Genomic DNA, 6,000 nt, shown 5'->3' with positions numbered 1-6,000 from the left:
ACTTGCTCTCGCCTTTCCAGAGTTCTGTCTTGGCATCTGAAGAACCAGATGGGGTCAGTCACATGAGCTACAAGATCTTTTGAAAGCTGGATCTCCAAAGATTCATTGAGGGGATTGGGAGGGGATGGGGGTTCAGCTAATATGGGTTGGTGAGAAATCCGACCAGTCACCGAGTACATCTGCTGAGTTATAAATTTGTTAGACACTTTAGATCATTTGTTGGTTGACAGCATTGTGTGTGCAGTGGGAAATGTGCCTGTTACAGTATAGAGAATTGCATTGAATTTATATAATAGGAACTGACCATTTGGTCCAACTGGTGCATGGTGTTTATGTTCCACACCAGCCTCCTCCCACACAATCTTCAGCTAACCCTATCAATATATCCCAATAAGGATATTTCCTTATCCCTCATGCATTTATCAAGCTCCCTCTTTAATGCACCTATGCTATTTGCCTCAGTGAGATTGCAAACACTCTCTAGTTAAAGAAAGATTCTGCCAAATCTCTTCTTGTTGTATTGGTGACTATTTTGTATTCATGGTGCCTACCATGTCAGTACAGCATCGCTTACTAATGCATGTCTTATAATTTACTGCTGAGGATGAACTAATTTGTATGTATATGACTCAAAACCTGTGTAGTGATGCAATGTTTAAACTATTATACATCTCTTTATTAAATATTGTGGGCACTAATGTCTGCTCATGGGTATTACTGGATTGAAGACTAAATTGATGATTAAGTTGAATGATGACTCAGTTTTGAAATTCTATGAAGCTTGGGTGGACCAGCTGGGTATTGCTCATCACTCTCATGATGATTTGGGATGAGGTTAAAATAGAAGTGAAAAAGAAGGGGGAGAAATGTAACTGCCACCAAAGGTCAATCACACTTTGTCACGGACCTGTGATGAGTGTTACAGTTAATCTTAGGTCTTTGGTTTTTAAGGGATGGCTCACCATAGATGGTGGGAACTAGCTGAGTAACCTCACTCTTGTCGATCCAGATTTGCACAGATTATTTGTAGCAGGGACCACAACATAGAAAACAAATGAGCTGTTAATCTGTTTTTGGTTAAGGGAGGAGACAGCACTAAATGTGCCATGGGTCTTTAAAATTCAGTTGATGAGGTAGGTTGATATCAGGGATAATACCTTCAAAAGGTTAGCATTCCTTTTAATACAGCAGTGAAATATTCCCCTAGATTATGGGCCCGATTCATTTTACCATTTTCATTCTAAGTGTTGAGTCTGGGCGCAATTCAGATGCGACTTGGAAATCTGCTTTCAGGCGCTCCCATACACACTCAGCCTGAAAAAAAAATCACCGGTCTGAATCGTGCTGTGGGTGGGGCTTAGCGCACCTAAAACAATCAGAGCTCTAAACTGTGCATGTGTAGTTTTAAAAAAAAGTGAAAATCACGCCGCTCCCGGGCCGCAAAAAGCCGATAAAGCAGCCCGGGAGTGAAAAGCGGGAGTGATGGCCCCACAGACATCGCCCCCACCCCTACAACATAATTTTCCCCCTTATCCACCCCACCCCCTACACTACCCAGACCGATCACGACCTTCTGCCCCCTTCCACCCCCCCACCGATCAACCGCAGAGTGGCAATGGACCACCTTTGCCCCTCCAGCAGAGATCCATCTGGCCTCCCACCCCGCCCCCCAGAAAATGATTGGGCCCCCACCCCCCCCGAGAAAGTTCGAGTCTCTTCCCCCCCCCCCCCCCCCCCACCAGACAACGATCAGGCCTCCCTCTGCCCTCCCCCCCCCATCCACCAGAGGTACATCTGACCCGCCTCCTCCTCACCCCACCAGAAAATGATCGGCCCTCCCTTGTACCACCCCCACCCCCACCGATCTGAGTCAGAGAGCCGTTGGCAGCTCTGAACTTACCTCTTCAGAAGCTAGAGCACCCGAAACAGACCTTTGCCGAGCATGTCTGTTTTGCGCCGAATCTGGATGCACGAACATGATGGTAAAGGGGGAAATGCTGATAAAGTTGGGCGGGCAGTTCAGTACCTCTGGTGGATGGGGGGGGATCGTGTTGATGGCCTCACGCCCGATTTTACCAACTTTTTGCGCCTGAAAATGGGCGCGACGCAATGGTAAAATCAGTCCCAATGTGTTCAAATCTTGGAGAGGGGCTTGACCCTACAACCTCTTGAATTGGAGGGTTCCAAGTTGAGGCAAATTGACAACCCTTTAGAAAATCAATGACCCTTCATCCATTTGATTAAAACCATAAATAAGAGGTTCACCATTACCCCATTTGTGTAGCAGATTTACATTTTCTTTTTTTCTTCTTTGTTCTTTCTCACACATCCGTTCTGCAGTTACTTTCTCCCAGGCCTCAAGAATTGGACTAAATTATTTTTTTCTCCTGTCTGGAAAAACCAGGGTATAGCTTGCACTAATTACAAATGCTACTTTTCTCAACAAACCTGAATTGAAAATGATAGTATTAATTACCAAAATGCTGGTCATCTGCGTGCTTCCTTCCACCAGATGTGAAAGGTTGTTATGTGGATTTCTTTCTACTGATATAATACACATTGGCCATCACTTCAATTATTGCGGAACTGAAACATGCTTGAGACATCAAATGTAAGGAAAGACGTATCAGAACAATAAACAATTTTATTTATTTTAGAGGATATTGTCAAATATACATATTGGATTACTTGCCTCATTAGACCACATAGCTGAAACATCTCAATTAGGTTTACATTTCCTTCCTGCAACCAATTTTTGTGTTCTGCGATTCAAAATGTATAATCAAATTATACAAAACAACACAGAAAAGAGAGCCTCAAGCCATTTTTGAAAGTAAGAAATTAAGAACTTCATTTGCTACAGTTACGCTGTAACAGTATGGATAGAATAGCCATTTAGAACTGAAAGTTCGACTAAAAATAAACATGTATGGAGGAAATGAAAGGTTCCGAAGGAAATTATATATGGAGAGGGTTAATTAATTCCATTCAAATAAAAGGAAATCACCAGGACCACTGCATTAGTCATGCAGATATTTTGGTAGCAAATAAAAGCTCATGCAAGTAAAGTAGATATTTGGTAATAATTAGTCATGCTTGGTATCAGAATATCTTAAACAGCCATGCCACTTCAATTATTGAACTGATTTAAAGTTGCTTTGTTGTCTGGTGGTACCTTGCCAGGTCTATACATAAAGGTTTGTGCCTTGACATAATCAAACAATTAAATCATTAAATGTTTTTGCTTGAAATTTTAAAAAGGACATATTAGGTGTAGATTAATAACACGCGCCAACATGCTAGGAGCGAAATAAGTGTATGGGGGCGGAGGGGCGGGGTGGATCGGAAAGTTCCTGTGACCAGTAGCCTATGGGAAGCATAAAGGTTTGGATTTCCTTGCGTGCTGCCGAATTTAAACTCTACAATGCACAACCTTTAGCCCTCATAGGTTCACCACTTGGATGCTACCCTGATTGACAGACCTGGCTTCCAGTCAGGTGGGGAAGTTAAAGGAGGTCGCAGGACTCAGTAGGTTTGACCACCACCCTGAGAGGGAGGGGCAATGCAGGCGTGGGTTCAGGGTTGGAAGCGGGTGATCTGATCCTTGTGGTTGGGCGGTGGGGGGAGGAGTTTGAATATAAAGGGTGCTCTGATGGTGGAAGAGTTTAGCAGCTGACTGGAATAACTCTTTTTCCTCTTGTCCCTCATGGAGCATTGTGAATGAGGCTGTCTTCACCTCACTTAAGCTGCCAGGAAACCCGGCTGGCCATAGTAAAACATGTTTCAGTCTATGGATTCCAGTCTCGCTAACAGATTGATAATGCCAACCCACCTCCCAGGAGCAGGTCGGCTGCCCGCCTCTTGTCCCACCTGGAAGTTAGCATATTGGAACTGGCTTTTCCTGATGCAATTGAAGTACTGATCAATTAGCATCCCCCACCCCACCTCCACCTCCCAGCCCTTCCCATCCCCCTCCCCACATCCCCCCCCCCCCCGCCCTCCCACATCTGCCTGCACACAAATCCACCCACTCACTCATGTTAAAATTCCCTCATTACTTTTCCTCATTTTGTATAATACTCACTTTTCTGACAAAGACAGAAAATATTGGAAATACACAGTGGATTTTTCAATATTTGTAATGAGAAACTGATAGGCTAATGGTTTTGGGTGTGAATTCAGAGCGGAGCAGGGTTTATAGTGGAGTTCCCCAGGGATGATGTTAGGTGTTAGGACCTTTGCTCTTCTTGATGTATATTAGGCTTAGTGGATAGGGCATTTCAATATTTAGAGATGACATAAATCTTGTTAGTATTGTGAACTATGTGAAGGATTGAGTGTTAAACTTCAAAAGGACTTAGGTTGTTGGAATGGGCAGAGAGGTGGTATAGTGATTGTCCCTTTAAGGGACACACAGCCGAGAACAAAGAACAGTACAGCGCAGGAACAGGCCCTTCAGCCCACTAAGTCTGTGCCGACATAGATGCCTCTCTATTCCAATATTTTCTTGCCTCTACATGGTTCATATCCCTCTATTTCCTGCCTATTCATATATCTATTCAGATGCCTTTGTTATAGAACCTGTCACCTCCTCTGGCAGCATGTTCCAGGCATTGCCCCGTACATCTCTCAAACTTTCCCCCTCTTACTTTCAACCTATGCCCCCAAGTAATTGACCCTTCGATTCTGGGGAAAAGACTGTGCATTCTATCCAAGCCTGTCATAATCTTGTCTCTATCCTCCGACATTCCAATGAAAACACTCCAAGTTTGTTCAACCTTTCTTCATAGTCCTTGTCCTCCAAACCAGGCAACATCCTGGTAAATCTCTTCTGCACCTTTTCCAGTGCATCAACATCCTTCTGGTAGTGTGGCGACCAGAATTGTACACAATACTCCAAATGCGGCCTAACCAAAGTCTTATACATCTGCAACATGATTTTCCAATTCCTATACTCAACGCCCCGACTGATGACGGCCCACATGCCACACATTGACCACCTTGTCCACCCGAGTTGCCACCTTCGGAGAACTGTGGTTCTGCACGCCTCGATCACTCTGTATGCTAATATTTCTAAAGGCTCTACCATTTACTGTATAATTTCCTTCTGCGGTAGACCTTCCAAATTGCATCACCTCACATTTGTCCGGGTAAAATTCCATCTGCCATCTTTCGGCCCAGGTCTCCAGCCAATGTATATCCTGCTGTATCCTCTGACAATCCTCACTATCCACTACTCCAATTTCTGTATTATCTGTAAATTTACGAATCAGACCACCTACTTTTTCCTCCAAATCATTTATATATATTACAAACAACAGAGACCTTGTGGAACACCACTTGCAACAAATCTTCCACTGCTACTCTTTGCTTTCTATGCCCAAGATAGTTTTGTATCCTTCTTACCAGGTCACCTCAGATCCCATCTGACTTTACCTTCTGTATCAGCCTGCCATGAGGAACCTTATTGAAGGCTTTTCTAAAGTCCATGTATACAACATCAACTGCCCTGCCCTGGTCAATATTTCTAGTCACTTCTTCAAAGAACTCAATCAAGTTAGTGAGACACAACCTCCCCGTCACAAAGCCATGCTGCTTATCACTAATAAGTTTATTCTCTTCCAAATGGAAGTACATTCTGTCCCTAAGAATCTTATCCAATAATTTCCCCATCACTGATATAAGACTCACAGGCATGTCATTTCCAAGATTGTCTCTTCTGCCCTTCTTAAAAAGAGTAACAATGTTAGCCACTCTCCAATCCACTGGTATCTCACTGGTAGCTAAAGAGGATACAAAGATTTTGGCCAAAGCCTCAGCAATTTTTTCCCCCGCCTCTCTCAGTGTTCTGGGATAGAACCTATCTGGCCCTGGGGACCTGTCCACCTTAATGTTTTTCAAAACCTCCAATACCTCCTCCCTTTTTATCTCAACATGTTCTAGAATGTCAATGTTCTCCTTCCTACACTCCCCATCCACCACATCCTTCTCCTTTGTGAA

This window comes from Mustelus asterias, chromosome 2 (genome assembly GCF_964213995.1).
Source record: "Mustelus asterias chromosome 2, sMusAst1.hap1.1, whole genome shotgun sequence".
NCBI lineage: Eukaryota > Metazoa > Chordata > Chondrichthyes > Carcharhiniformes > Triakidae > Mustelus > Mustelus asterias.
This window is presented reverse-complemented; position numbering follows the sequence as displayed.